Raw genomic sequence first — 15,306 nt, 5'->3', positions numbered from 1 at the left:
CCTTCTAAATTACCATTTAACATGCTATCTAGTGCAATTTAAAAAGCTGACATGTGGATGATCGTTAGCTGATTAGTAAAATTAAGTTGCTTAGTTATAGCTCCACTTACCAGCATAAATCTAAGCTGCATATTTTCTAGTGATTTCCATATGCCATGACATATCTAACATTCACAAGCAGCTTGTACTGTTTCCATTACTGTTTTAAACTAAAATTTCCATTTAAATGCTGATACTTAATTTACTATAGGCAAACCGGAACTTTGCAAGGGAATTTGCCCATAGCTTAATGAATAAGGTGAAGATCTACTGACAACCATCATTCACTCATGAGCAAGCAAAAATACTGCTTTGATTTCCCTAAAAAAGGAGTAGGGCTGGGGGTGCCTGTGATGGTGCCCATAGACAAACCATTAAGGGACCTCCTGCCTCCCTTATCTCCTTCTTAACGCCCTATTGACATCTACATACTTTTCGTTTGATTTTTGTTTTTGATTCACTGAGTGAATTAAAAAATGGGCCATGTTGGATGCCTAAAATATTCAGCAGTATACTCCTGTTCCCATTTTGAGTATAATGAATTGTATGCACAATTCAATACATTATGATAATTCTTGTCCTAAAAACGTTACAGAGGTTCCAAACCAATATACAGTATATGCTCATTTTATCCAAATAAATTTGACAAATTATGTTCATAAATTTTCTTGTGGCCAGATAGCTATGTATACCCCATGCTTACTAGCACCAATGCAGTTGCATGGACTTATATGGCAACAGGTATGCCATTGGGAGTCCTTGGCTTTAAAGCGATTGAAAAGGTAAACAAAAATAACAAACATGTCTATACCTCCTGCCTCTGTGCAATGGAATTGCACCGAACGGCCATGAAACTCTGCTTCTTGGTTCCCCTGCTGGTGCGCCTGGCCTCTCCTCTCTGTCCAGTGCCTCTCATGGGGGCACTCATGCGTGCTTGCTCCCAAGCCTTGCTACCATGCCCATTGTCACAGACAGTGGGACTCGGCCTCTCCCCCCGCTCCTTCGGCACTGCCTTTGAATGACAGCACTGGGAGCCAATGGCTCTGGGTGCCCCATCAAAGCCATTTAGACCCAGAAGTGAGGGGAGAGAAGAGCTGCAGACGGGAACAGTGCTGGATTGAATGAGGGCTAAGGTAAGTAAAAGGGGGGGATTCTGATTCCTACACATTCCATTAAGGTAAAAAATGTTTATGCTTTAAAACCACTTTAATACTGATCATGCGTTAGTGATACAAACATACATGTTGATGTTACTAAAGTCAGAAGAAAGATCCTTTTATGGTATTGCATTTCCACATGACTACCTGATATCTGTGTCTGCTTGGAGGTGGAACAAAAATCTGTACAACTACTGACTATTGTCTTGATATGTAATATCAGGCTCACATTTGTGTAAAGCAGAAAAGCGGGACACAATGCACTTGTGGTGCCATTAGTTCTTCATGGCACCCCAAACACAGATAGCAGTCATGCAATTTGCCATGTGTTTAACACGTGACAAAATGCACAAAAATGCTGCCACAAAACACGCTTGGCTCAGTGCCAAAATTTGGTACATGAGCTTCACTAGAGCGTTTTTGAAGCAGAAAGAAGCCCATTCAAATCAGTGGTGCTGCTCCAAAAATGCAGTATAGAAATGCACAATAAAACACTAAAAACACATCATGGGAGTGTTGCTCAGTTATGAACAGGGCCTCAGGGCTGACAAGTTATGAGACTAGAGAGTGTATACACATTTATATATTGATAAATATAAATGGGTATAATGTGGTTTAGATTCAGATTAATGTTCAGTTATGCTACATATGTAAGTACTCCATCACAATGGATGGGCGGTACTGATCTGTCACTAAGACTGTAATGTTTTTAACAGATTACTTTATGAACTTAATGCGGATATGTTTAACTCATATAAATGAGCTATGAATTTAATTTAGAAAAAGTAATAATTTGAAACATATATCCTGTATAAAGTTAAATACCACAGTTAGTTGCATCAAGTAAAGCAGATGCTTCATAAATACTGTATATTTATGCTTATGCGTTAATGTCTTTAGCAGTGTATGTTAGCACTGATTTACCCAACAGAAAAGGCACCAAACAGACAAAGAATATAGACCCTATCTGGAATTATTTTATGTGATTATGCTCTAAAGCAATCCAAAAGGATGGTAACCTTGAATTAACAGCCCATTGAGATTCAGCTCTAGAGATTTCTTACTGTGTAAAAGCTGTGGGTTCACATCACTGCTCCAATTATCATGTCTGAAATGGCTAGGGATGTAGAAGAGGAAATATGAATAGGTACACCAATTCTCAATTTAAGATAGCAAGTTGTATTTTTTTTTAAGTAAAAAATAATTTTTACCTTAAGCCCTAGTTCACATTGATGCGATTTGGCATGCCAAATCGGCGGCAATTGCTGGCAATGGCAGCATCAGAATTGGTGTGATGCCACATATGCGGTGCTGCACCGATTCCCAAAAGTAGTTTCTGTACTACTTTTAGCAATTTCAAGGTGCACTTTTCATTGACAACTGTGCAGAAACCCACACAGATGTCTCTGAAATCGCCCCTGAAGTTGGGACTAACATGCAGGAATGAAATTGTGTGAGTTCAGCTGAACTCGCACGATTTCATTCCCGCAGTCAGTATGAATCTAGACTTAAAGGCTAAGTTCAGCATTGTAGAAAAAAATAATGTGCATGATTTTGTAGATAAAAAAAATGTGCATTTATAAAAATTTTTGTTACACTGCAACCTGTAAAGCATTGCACCCATGATCAGCAGATCGCAGGTGTAATGCCAGGATCCTGCAGACACTCAGTACAGCTGTCTGTTCATAATCCCCATACAGTCAGACAGTTACTAAAGTGTCAATGAACTTGGAGAGCACTCACCTGCACCCTCAAAATTGATTGTGAACTACAATCCATCTGCCAGTCTCTGCAAATGAATAATGCTGCTGTGTGGGTGGAGCCTTGCACAGTTGCACTGTTTTCTTAATTGTGACAGTGGGTGCAGGGAGAAGATCCCTGCCCCCTGTCACGGAGGGGGGGGGGGGGCATAGGGAGTGTGGCAGTTGCTAGGTGCTTTATAGTAACACAAAAGGTAAACTTATAATTTAGGACTAATTAAGAGGTGGTGTTTATCTGTATAGGTGGTGTTTGTCTGCATTGCATGTGAGTTTGAAGGGCATTTCATACGTCAGTAAATTTTTGGTGTCCTCAATTATACCTTTTGGATGACAGTTCTGAAGCTGAGTTCGATCTGCTTTGCATTTCCGCACATTTCTCTGAATGCGCCACATACTATTGGAGATGCATTTGCATTGCCATGACTTTCTTCATCCAATTATGTGCAAGCAAAAATGCTGTTTTTTTTTGTTTTTTTTCTTGTGAATGCGTACACTTTAGAAACTACATTCACTAAGCTTTGGGGCAAGTTTCCCTGCAAAGTGAACAGTCTATTTGCCTTTAGTAAATCAACCCTATGGGTGTGATTGTATGAAAGAGTGGCAAAGTGAACATTCACTGACCTTATTAGGTTGAAGCTGTGTTTTTACGTCAGTCACCCAATCATGTCCCAGCAAAGTTATGCTTTTATTTCTCTTTCACATGGCTGGGTATTCACAAGTTCACCTCATTCATTAACCCCCCTGGCGGTATTCCTGAGTCTGGCTCGGGGTGGAATTTTTATACCAAAAGCGGTAACCCCGAGCCAGACTCGGGACCACATCGCTGGATCCAGGAGGATGCTTACGTACCTTCTCCCTTGGATCCAGCGATGTCCCCGCGCTGTACGAGCGAGCCGTGTCTCGCTCGATCTATCACAGAGCCGATCTCCGTGCCCTGCGAGCGTTGCGATGCACGGGGGCGGAGATCGGCGCCAAATTCAAAAAGTGAAACACTCACTATACATACAGTATAATGTAATCTTACAGATTACATTGCTGTATGTAATAATTTCACATCCCTTTTGTCCCTAGTGTTCTGTCCAGTGTCCTGCATGCAGTTTTATAAAATAAAAACTGTTCTTTATGCCTGGAAACTGGAGATTGTCCATAGCAACCAAAACTTTAAACCGTTCACTTTGCAAATGTTCACTTAGGTTAGTAAAAATTGTTTAGGCATATCTAAACCCAAAAACAAAAATATAATATATTGCAACTTATCAGGTCTTTGATGTAATGGCTGCATTTGTTTCCATTTTTACAGGCTAAGAACATTTTTAGCAAGTTCATAAAATACCTGTTGACGTGTCAAAAATTCTCCTTGTCACTTCCTTCTATGCCCCCATAGATACAAAAAAAAGTGTAAGACATGAAGGGAGTGAAGTCAAGTTTGCAGGATTACCAAGTCAAAATGAATAGGGAAAAATTTAAAAATAAAAACAAATGAAGCCACCATATCTAATGACTTTAAGCTGTAATACACTCTAAGGGGGTTTCTTATCTAGAGACATAAACTGTTCACTTTACAAGGGAATTTGCACCAAAGCTTAATGAGTGAGGTCAGGTGCTGCTGGCATCCATCATTCTACCATGTGCAAACAAAAATTCTTTTTTTTTTCCTTCTACGTGATTGGGTATTCTTTGCAAATTCACCAAGCTCTGGGGTAAACTCTACTTTGCAATGTGAACAGCCTGTTTGTCTTTAGTTAATCAACCGAGAAGCCTAACAATAGAACAGAGCATAATAACGCAAAGAAAATAATAGATATATAGAGTCCATTGAAAATGTCTGTTGATGACAAAACACGTCTGGTGGAAGGTACGAAGTGATATCTAACTAGGACGGGCTTCAGTCGTGAATGCCGGCCGGCAACCTTTTTATGCATTTTATTACTACGCAATTGCAAGTGCAATATATACTTAATAAATTCATATAGTTTGGAATATATTACACTATGGCTAGTCCTTTTCTCTTCCTGAGCATTTACTGATAGCTACGGATATTGGGATGAATGAAGCGAGCAGTGATATTCGATTATCTCTGGGTTGTGGTCATCTGCGAGTTTAAAGGTCCAGGCTGGATTCAAGCCACCTGCTTTTAACGATTGCTGTTTGGTAAGCATAATCGACAGCTACAGTGGTCAGGCACTTTCTCTGTTTGTGCATGCACACTGTGGTGTTGTGATTCATCAATGACTACAACCTTCACATTTTATTTTCTGGCATCATGTTTGTTTTATGGACTCAAAATATGAAGCGCAGCTTTTTCTATTTTATTGACTTTCTGTGTTATCGCACTGTATGCTGCTGCTTGTTGTATTTTAATTCCCTTCCTTTTATTATTCTAATGTGGTTACACCCCTCTTTTTCCTTATATAGAGTCTAACGGCTGATGTAAAACTTAGAACCCAGTAGAAGATACTTTATCAGTTCAAGATCCATTGTATAGTATCTACCAGATATTTACACTAAGGCCGCGTACACACGCGGGGACTGTTCGGCCAACTTTGTCCGCTGAACAGTGTTTCGGCGGACAGTCCGCCCGTGTGTGGGCTTTCAGCGGACAGTTTCAGCGAACAGTCCGCTGAACAAGGTTTTTCGGAAATTCCGAAAAACTGTCCGCTGAAACTTTGTTTCAGCGAACAGTCCCCTCGTGTGTAGGCTTGTTCGTCAAACTAAGTTCCGCGCATGCTCAGAAAGGATTTACACGCCGAAAGTTATAATGCAGTGTATAGGACGTCGTATTTTTCGTCCCGTCGTACGTGCCGTTCACGTCATCGCGCACGGTTTCAGCAAACTGTTCGTTCGTCGTGTGTGGCCATGTCCGTCCATGCTAATTTTGAGCGGACTGTTTGCTGAAACTGTTTGACGGACAAAGTTGGGCGAACAGTCCCCACGTGTGTACGCGGCCTTAGAGCCTAGGCAAGTTCAAGGCAATAAAGCTTCTTTTTTTTTAGGATTGCAGCTACTACATCCAAGGTCTTGCAATATACTACATTTTTGTTTCTTAGATTTGCTTTTAGCGTTGCTCCCTTTCAATACATACTCATGTGCAAGGGAAAAAAAATGATTTTTGTTTGCACATGAATGGATGATTGAAGTGAGCAGTGGTTAACCTTATTCACTAAGCTAAGTGAATATTCGTTTTGCTAAGTGAACAGCCTATACTTCTTTGGTAAACCATTTCTTTTATGTCTATACTTGTTCTGGGTCAGTGGCTAAAAGTAATCAACCTAAAGAGTCAGAATGACAGCAGAGAAACCATGGCAACCAGACAATTTGCAATATGAGAACGCAGCTCTTTCAGCCTCCATGTATCAAGAATGATTTCCATTACATTGGTATGATTTTGACTTATTTACAGCTGTCCTATTAACCACTGTTTGGTTTAACAGTGATTGTAGTTGTATTAGTGCATCAGTGCTGTGTTTGATAATTTTTTTTTCTTTCACTTGTAAATAATTTTTGTCTAGAGACTGTCAAAACAGTACTTGAAAAAGGAAATGGGGTTGATTTACTAAAAGCAAATAAACGATTCAATTTGCAAGTGCAGTTACGCTCTGCAAGGGCATTGTTCCAGAGCTTAGTAAATGCGGGGAAGCCCTGGTGACTTCCATCATCCAATCATGTGCAGGCAAAAATGCTGTTTTTTTTTCTTTTTCTTGCATTTGATTGGGTATTTTTTTTTTGCAAAGTGAAACTTCACCTCATTTACTAAGCTACAGCATCAGTGCACTTGCAAAGTGCACAGTCTATTCACCTTTAGTAAATCAACCCCATTGTCCTTTGATTTAACTTGATGGACATATTTCTTTTTCAACCTAAAGCTGGGTACACACTACAGTTTTTTTTTTGTTTTTTTTCATGCAATCCAGCAGGTTGCACAGAAAAAAACTGGCTCCGATCACAGTCACTGTACTAACCATGCTAGGTTAGTTGAGCGATTTCCCCCGCCGAGCTGTTGTGTTCTGACAGGGGGACAGCCCCCCGCCAGAACACTCTGATCAGAGTTTCCTGTCATTGGTTGAGAGCACTGATCGGGCATCCACCGGTTGCTGGTTTTCCAGCATGCATATCCAACCTACACACGGGCTGAATGTCAGCCTTTTTTTTTTGAACTGGCCATTGTCTCCCGACATTTGGCCCACGTGTACGGTGCTTAACTACAATGTAGAAAAAAATAACTAATGTTATTAGTTAATGCAAATAGAAAAAGCTCTACATATGTTTTGTTTAAAGTGGGTGTAAACCCTCCCCTATAACCAGTGAAGTGAACAGCCTCAGATAAAACACAGAGATGAAACAAATCTCTCTACATAAGTTTTACATGTAAATCTGCTCTGTTTAGCTGAATATATCCTTTAGGAGCGCACATAATGTTAGAATGTGTTCTTCCTGTTCCAGCAGGAGGAGGGGAGTCTTGGCACACACTGTGTGACAGCTGATTGGAGGAAAGATACCATCCCTCCACAAAGACAGAAGAACGAAGATACTTGCAGAGCTGTGCTGTGAATAGGCAAGCTCTCTGCTAATCTATTTATAGCACCCACCCTGACACAAATTTCCAACTGCTTTTATCTCCAGTGTAGAACTTGTCAGATGTTATCATGTTGATAACAGAAGAAATGAGCAGCAGAAAGACTCAGGATTTAGGGCTTTGGAGAGAGACAAGAAAACACTTCAGATATACAGTATGTGCCCAGGTCAAATTTCATGAATCGGATTTACATCCACTTTAAAAGCTGTGATAGATGTAATGGTTACTTCCCATTACCGTTGTATTTCATATAATAGCCACCATAGAGAAACAGCAGTATCTAATTTAAAAAGCTGACCAACACCTACCTATGATAATAGTCATTCTGATTATGAATAGACTCTAAGAGTCCATTCACACAAGGGCAACACGACTTCCAGCGAGACTTTGGGAGGCAACTTGGACACGACTTGAGTATGAATCACAGCACGACTTGAGGCAACTTACAAGACAACTTGAACTTGCCTCCAGGACAAGAGACTTTGCCAGTGGCCAATCACATAATAATCGGCTCTGTGGGAGGGAGGGGTTTGCCTAGAAAACTCTTTTTACTTCCTGGAAAGTTTCTTCAGTTAGGACAGGGGATCCGACTTGGAGGGAACTTCCATTGAAATCAATGGGTACAAGTTGCCTAGAAATCGGATTGAAGTAGTACAGGAACCTTTTCTGAAGTCGGAGCAACTTCAGTAGTGTACATTAAGACGGCTCTCATTCACTTACATTGATTTTATCATGTTGCGCGACTTGAGTCAACTTGGGACGACTTCAAGTCGGATCCAAAGTTGCCCATGTGTGAATGGACTCTAACCATAGATTACTGTAAATTTACTTTTTATATTTACTAAATAAGATTTTTAAACATATGGATTTTTAAATGGAATGGATCAACAGTGGGTGAAGGATTGTATATATAGGATTATATATATATTTTTTTGGTTGAACTAGATGGACTTGTGTCTTTTTTCAACCTGACTAACGATGTAACTATATACGGATTTCCTTTGGAATATACACATAACTACTAAATACCATATAGTGTTTACCTTGCACTTATATGTGATTGCCACAATAGTATTGAATCGTCAAGTGCTCTCTGAAGTTGTACCAACAGGGAGTGGCATCATCTTCCTTCACCAGTCAGTAAAACTGGAAGAAAAAGAGAGAAAAAGCAAACGACGCAGCAGAGAGAAAATGCATGCAGCTACAGTAGTTCATGTAACAGCAGAGTGTTTTTTTACAGGGCATTACTTACTTATTATTTAGGGCATAAATAATAAAACACTATACAGTCGCAGGCTGATCAATGATATTTTACATCAACATAAAAAATAATAATATGTCAAAAATCGCATAAATATAAATGCCTAGAGATGAAAGTCCAACATTGGGCGCTCATTCCACTGTGTAGCTGGCATGGGGGTGACCGAACCGTCACAGAGAAGGAAAGTAATACACTAGGCGAATGTATTCATATGGATCTGTTTGACTGTAAACATCAGGAAAGAGTAGATAAATACTTCTTACCGGAACAGTTGGACTCACACAGTCATATGACGGTTGAGTCTAGAAGGCTTGAGGTCACAATCTGGGACCAAGGAGTATAAGGAGGGAGGTCTGTTGAGCTGATGGTGGAGCTCCGGGCGGTTGTAGGCCCAATGGTGGATCCTTTCAGATGGAACGTCAAGGTAGTCAAGCTCAGACGCAGCCCGTTGTACCAATACTCCAATCTCCCCCGAATGGGGAGGGAGATGATGTGAAGGTTTAAACCAAAGAAACGGAGAAAAGAAAAAAGAAAAAAAGGCTCCACATGGTGCGGGTCAAACGGTATAAAAAATGTTGATTTATTGAAGTCAAAAGATAATTAATGACTTGGTGATCACATAAAAAATAAAATGAAATTAAAAGCAATGTGGGGTGCCAACAGCTTTGGGCGAGCTGTTGGCACCCCACATTGCTTTTAATTTCATTTTATTTTTTATGTGATCACCAAGTCACATCATCTCCCTCCCCATTCGGGGGAGATTGGAGTATTGGTACAACGGGCTGCGTCTGAGCTTGACTACCTTGACGTTCCATCTGAAAGGATCCACCATTGGGCCTACAACCGCCCGGAGCTCCACCATCAGCTCAACAGACCTCCCTCCTTATACTCCTTGGTCCCAGATTGTGACCTCAAGCCTTCTAGACTCAACCGTCATATGACTGTGTGAGTCCAACTGTTCCGGTAAGAAGTATTTATCTACTCTTTCCTGATGTTTACAGTCAAACAGATCCATATGAATACATTCGCCTAGTGTATTACTTTCCTTCTCTGTGACGGTTCGGTCACCCCCATGCCAGCTACACAGTGGAATGAGCGCCCAATGTTGGACTTTCATCTCTAGGCATTTATATTTATGCGATTTTTGACATATTATTATTTTTTATGTTGATCACGTTTATTATCATTGAAGCGCTACACTGTTTTTATTATCCTATTTGCCGAACTTTGTTTGTTTTTGGTGTTGGCTGCTCTGTGAATCTTCTGGCTGTTGAGGCCATTCTTCACTTATAACAAATCACAGCGCAGTGTTTTTTTTCAATGATATTTTACATCAGCCTGCGTTCAGTTCATATACAGACCATTTCTTTTAAATGATAAATATTACTACATATTTGAAGGGAATAAAAACTATCAAAAAAAGAAATAAAAAATCAGCCTTGTGGTAATTTTAATATTGGAACATTTAGCCCATTAAAAAATACTAGATTTTTGTTGAATGTATTTTGTTAGTACAGTTCTGATGTTCACGTGCAGTATGCATTAAAAGAATAAAGATTACATCTTCCTTTTAATGTTATATTTAAGGATATACTGTACATAGAATTTTTAGTTTTTATTAAGATGATAAATAATAATGCTCTGATCACTGACCTTTTTCATCTTAATTGTTGTATGTGTGATGCAGATCTGTTTGTGTCTCATTGGTACTTTGGAGTAGTAAATGACGTCAGCTTCTTGTATGCTGCTTCCTATGCAATTGATTAAACTAAATGGTTACAATATATATAGCTATCAACTTAACCTCCACTTTATGCAATAAACAGGATAAAATGGGCTAAGAATTCCCAGTAAACTTCCATGTTATGAATGGAATAGCACTGCATATGTACTGTATTTAAGATGTTTGGAATCTACAGGGGAAAAACACTTTGCTTTTTAACCTTATTTAACCGCTTTCCATCCCAGCCATAGTCATATAACGTCGGCAGGATGGATCTCCCATCCTGGGCGGGCATCATATGATGTCCAGGGCTTCCCGGCCATCTGAGGGCCCCCCCCCCCCCACCGCTTCAGTCAGGAGCCAATGCGTGTGCCCGGCAACTGCTATGTCTGCCGGGCACCCATGGTTGCCCGTTAACGGAGTAGGACCATGAATCTGTGTGTGTAAACACACAGATCCATGTCCTGTCAGGTGAGAGGAGACTGATCATGTGTTTTCAGTACAGAGGAACACCGATCGGTCTCCTCCCCTTGTGAGTTCTCTCATCCTACAGTTAGAATCACTCCCTAGGTAACACAATTAATCCCATGATCGTCCCCTAGTGTTAACCCCTTCCCTGCCAGTGACATTTATATAGTAATCAATGCATTTGTATAGCACTGATCGCTGTATAAATGTGAATGGTCCCTAAAATAGTGTCAAAAGTGTCTGATATGTCCTCTGCAATGTCGCAGTCACGATAAAAATCGCATATCGCCGCCATTACTAGTAAAAAATAATAATACAATGCCATAAAACTATTCCCTATTTTGTAGAAGCTATAACTTTTGTGCAAACCAATCAATATACGCTTATTGTGATTTTTTTTTACCAAAAATATATAGAAGAATATGTATTAGCCTAAACTGAGGAAAAATATATAAAAAAAAAACAAAAGAGGATATTTATTATAGCAAAAAGTTAAAAATCTTGTGTTTTTTTCAAACCACAGAGGTGATCAAATACCACCAAAAGAAAGCTCTATTTGTGGGGAAAAAATATTAAAAATTAATTTGGATAGAGTGTTGCATTGACTGCATAATTGTCATTCAAATTGTGACAGCATTGAAAAATGAAAATTGGCTTGGGAAGGAAGGGGGTGCAAATGCCCTGTATTGAAGTGGTTAAAGGGTCAGTTTAGATTTTTACAAAAAATAAAAGGTGAACTAACTCACTATACCCTCCCCACACCCCTGGTCCCTGCTGCACTTATTTCCTTCCTTGATTACATTCTTCTGCCCTTGAAGCTGGTGTGGTGGTCCAGATGCTGTGGTGAAAGTGTATTGGTTAGCACCAGCATGTGACTGCACTGACCAATGAAAATTGCTCTGAGCTGTCCAAGCATGAAAGAACATAGAACAGTGCAGAAGAGTGTAGCCAAATGCCCAGTCAGCTACATCTGTTAAAACACAAAAGAAGAGAACTCAAAGCCGCCCTAATGTAACTCGGCTTTAACATGGTAGAGTTAAAAACACTACAATGGTCAAGCTCAGATTGTGTGAAGATAGATACAGCATAAGGATTCCACCTGTGGCCGCACTCCTATAACCACCTCAAGATCCCAACAGGGGAAGGGAGGGATCGTTCAATCTAGCTGCCTGGATCCTGGCAGCACATCCAAGGCTATCAACCACCAAGCCAGCTGACGCTGCTCTTCGAAGACACACAAACCCAAACGAGCAGGATACAAGAGGCAAGAAAGTGAGGATGTCATGCATGTTGAGCATGGCGGCGGATAGCCTCAGATGTGCTGCCAGGATCTGTGCAGCTCGGTTGAACAACCACGGCTCTCCTTTCCCCTGTTGGGATCTAGAGGTGGTTATAGGAGTGCGGCCACAGTGGAATCCTTATGTTGTATCTATCTTCACACAATATGAGTTTGACCATTGTAGTTGTCTTTTTTAACATTACCATATTAAACACGAGTTACATTAAGGTGTCTTTTGTGTTTTGTCCGGATGTGTTCCTGCCACTCAGAGGATCCATAGAGAGCAGGAGCACCATTTGACTTGTCTAATTATCACCAATAGCCAGCTGGAGGGCTATACCAAACTGTTGATCAGCGCACCTGCTAGATTTTTCTTTTGTGTGTAGTTTTTAGCTACATCTGTTAGGTTGGGCAGCTAAGTCCAACTAGAATAGCAGTGTGGGGAGCATGTTGTGAGTTCACCTCTTTAATCTTTATGTTATCTGTATATATATATATATATATATATATATATAGAGAGAGAGAGAGAGAGAGAGAGAGAGAGAGAGAGAGAGAGAGAGAGAGAGAGAGAGAGATAGATAGATAGATAGATAGATATATATATATATATATATATATATATATATATATATGTGTATATATTTATAATGTTATGTATACAATTTTAACACTGTGTGCTCCTTGGTTGTCATCCCAAACCTGACTTCATACCTAGTGAGACAGTTATTGAAGGATGCATAAATATGAATGTTCACACTTTAATATTGACTACACTTTAAGTACTTAATTCAGGTTGCCATATTTTTATCCGCACAGCTTGGCTGTAAAAGGTTAGGTGTACACTATACCTCATGATGGTGAAACTTGAGCCAGTAATATCTCTGAACATCTCCAGTCACCAGTGTCTTGTAGTATTTGCTGTGGCACTGTATATAAAAAAATTAGCAGAAAAAAAAAAGATTAGTCTCTTTCACTATCTCTTTGAAATATTAGTTTGTATTTTTCTATATAATTGGTATTCTTTAAGGAAGTGGTCATCAACCCTGCCCTCAAGGCCCACCAACAGGCCAGGTTTACAAGATAACTGAAATACATCACAGATGATATCATTTGCTTCTCAGTGATTGCAGTATTCTAGTCTACATCTCCCCAAGCTAATACATAAAACCTGGCCTGGTAGTGGGCCCTGAGGACAGGGTTGATGACCATTGCTTTAAGGCATTGAGAAATGAGATATACAAATATAAGACATAAGAATGAAAACAGATATTCAGGTAAACACAATAATATTATGCCATAGTCTTTTTATTATTAATAGATAATTCTCATATTATTATTCTCATAGATCCCTGTGACAAGGTTGGACATGACAAAACGCGGTGGGACGGGGTTACGTAGCAACCAAATGTGATGTCAGGAGAACACTGCAGGATCGTTAACTGATGCCATTTTATGTGTTGATGCTTGCTATACTGGTTTTAAATGTGAGTGGAACTTTAAAAAAAAATAAACCGAGGGTTGGAAGTAATACATGATCAGAGGCTATTTTGTCCTTGAATGAGAATTTATCGAATGTGGAAGGTGGAGATTCGGTTTTGAATTTTAGGAAAGGAGTTGAACAACTTTTGAAAGTGCTATTTGCCACTCAAATGAAAATGAATGGCAATTAGGTCTGGTGATTGTCACCCTAATGGGAGCTGGACACATCTTTTGTCTCTTTGGTGGTGTATTCAAGGTGTAACATTTACAGCAGGAATCAACACTTGTGTATGACAAATATATGAACTTTTACTTTAAGAACTTGGTTTCACATTGATTTTAGTTTTTAATTGATTTGTTGAATGATCTGTTTGCACTACTGTGAAATATTAATAGTGTACCACTGATGAATATTTCACCCTTTTTTATAGTCCGTAGTAGAGCTGCATGATTTGCGATTAAACCACCCACACCGATCTCAATCCAACATTTCCATGACTCATGTAACAAGTACAGAGTAGTTCCCTGCTCACAGCTGTCAAAAAAAGCAGCCGGCAATGTTTCTCAACTATCAGCTAAGACCCCTTTCACACTGAAGGTGCTTTTCAGGTGTTTTAGCGCCTCTCAAGCCTCCCCAGTTTGAAAGTCTGAGAGCTTTCACACTGGGGGCGTGTGCTTGCAGGACAGGAAAAAAAGTCCTGCAAGCAGCGTCTTTTGTACACCGCTCCTAAACTGCCCCAGCCATTGAAATCAATGGGTAGCATTGCCGAAGCGCCTACAAAGCAGGCGCTTTGAACCCCTTATTAACCCCTTCTTTGGGGTTAAAACCCCCACTCCAGCCCGCACAGTGCCGGTAAAGCGCTGCTAAAACTAGTGACGCTTTACCGCTAACGCTCGGGCAGTCTGAGTGTGAAAAGGATCTTAAAGAGAGATAAAAGGAAACTTATCTTTCTGTTCATTTTACAGATTAAAGGGATGAAATTCGGTCTGCAAATGATGTGAGTTTAACCACTTAAAGTGGTTGTTAAGCCACTTTCACATCTTCATACTCTCTGTTTTCATATAGTGTGACCCTGTGTGAGTGATTTCTAAAAAAAAAAGCCTGCTACACCTCATTTCACAGCACCGCTCGGCTCTTCTCATCGATCACGTGACCAGCCGGCTCTCTCTCTTCTCACCTTCTCCCTTCCTGATCCCTGGTTGTAACAAAAATGTTACATTGTAAAATTTACAGTTAGGTCCATATATATTTGGACACAGGCACAATTTTCATACTTTTGGCTCTGTATGCCACCAGAATAAAATTTAACCACTTGGGATCCGCGCTTTTGCCGAATGACGGCATTAGCGCGGACCTAGATTGCCGGGACTACGTCTATTGACGTCGTCCCGGTTACGAGCGGCCTGCGCGCCCCCTGAGGGGCGCGCGCGGCGCGCTCTGTGATCGGCGAGTCCGTGAGACTCGCCTGATCACCGATCCGTGTAAGGGGTCGATCCCGACCCCTTATCACGTGATCAGCTGTCAGCCAATGACAGCTGATCATGTGATAAAACGGAGCCGGTAATC

At 40.3% G+C, this 15,306-nt stretch overlaps 2 long non-coding RNA genes across 2 annotated transcripts in view; both read right to left on the bottom strand.

Moving 5' to 3' along the window:
• Positions 1-8,917, bottom strand: part of LOC143940225 (uncharacterized) — a 31,664-nt gene extending 22,747 nt beyond the window's left edge. The window contains exon 1 of the long non-coding RNA XR_013263834.1: positions 8,573-8,917. This is a non-coding gene — a long non-coding RNA (uncharacterized LOC143940225). The remainder of the gene's footprint in view (positions 1-8,572) is intronic.
• A 1,012-nt stretch (positions 8,918-9,929) lies between these two features.
• The window catches only part of LOC143940224 (uncharacterized), a 69,541-nt gene continuing 64,164 nt past the window's right edge, over positions 9,930-15,306 (bottom strand). Inside the window, exons 4-5 of the long non-coding RNA XR_013263833.1 lie at positions 13,109-13,186; positions 9,930-10,541 (exon numbers count right to left, since the gene is read on the bottom strand). This is a non-coding gene — a long non-coding RNA (uncharacterized LOC143940224). The remainder of the gene's footprint in view (positions 10,542-13,108; positions 13,187-15,306) is intronic.

The sequence above is a fragment of the Lithobates pipiens genome, unplaced genomic scaffold (assembly GCF_037356315.1).
Source record: "Lithobates pipiens isolate NorthernLeopardFrog02 unplaced genomic scaffold, aLitPip1_a1.2 Scaffold_3, whole genome shotgun sequence".
Lineage (NCBI taxonomy): Eukaryota > Metazoa > Chordata > Amphibia > Anura > Ranidae > Lithobates > Lithobates pipiens.
The sequence above is the reverse complement of the archived record's forward strand: the minus strand, read 5'-3'. Positions and strand labels throughout refer to the sequence as shown.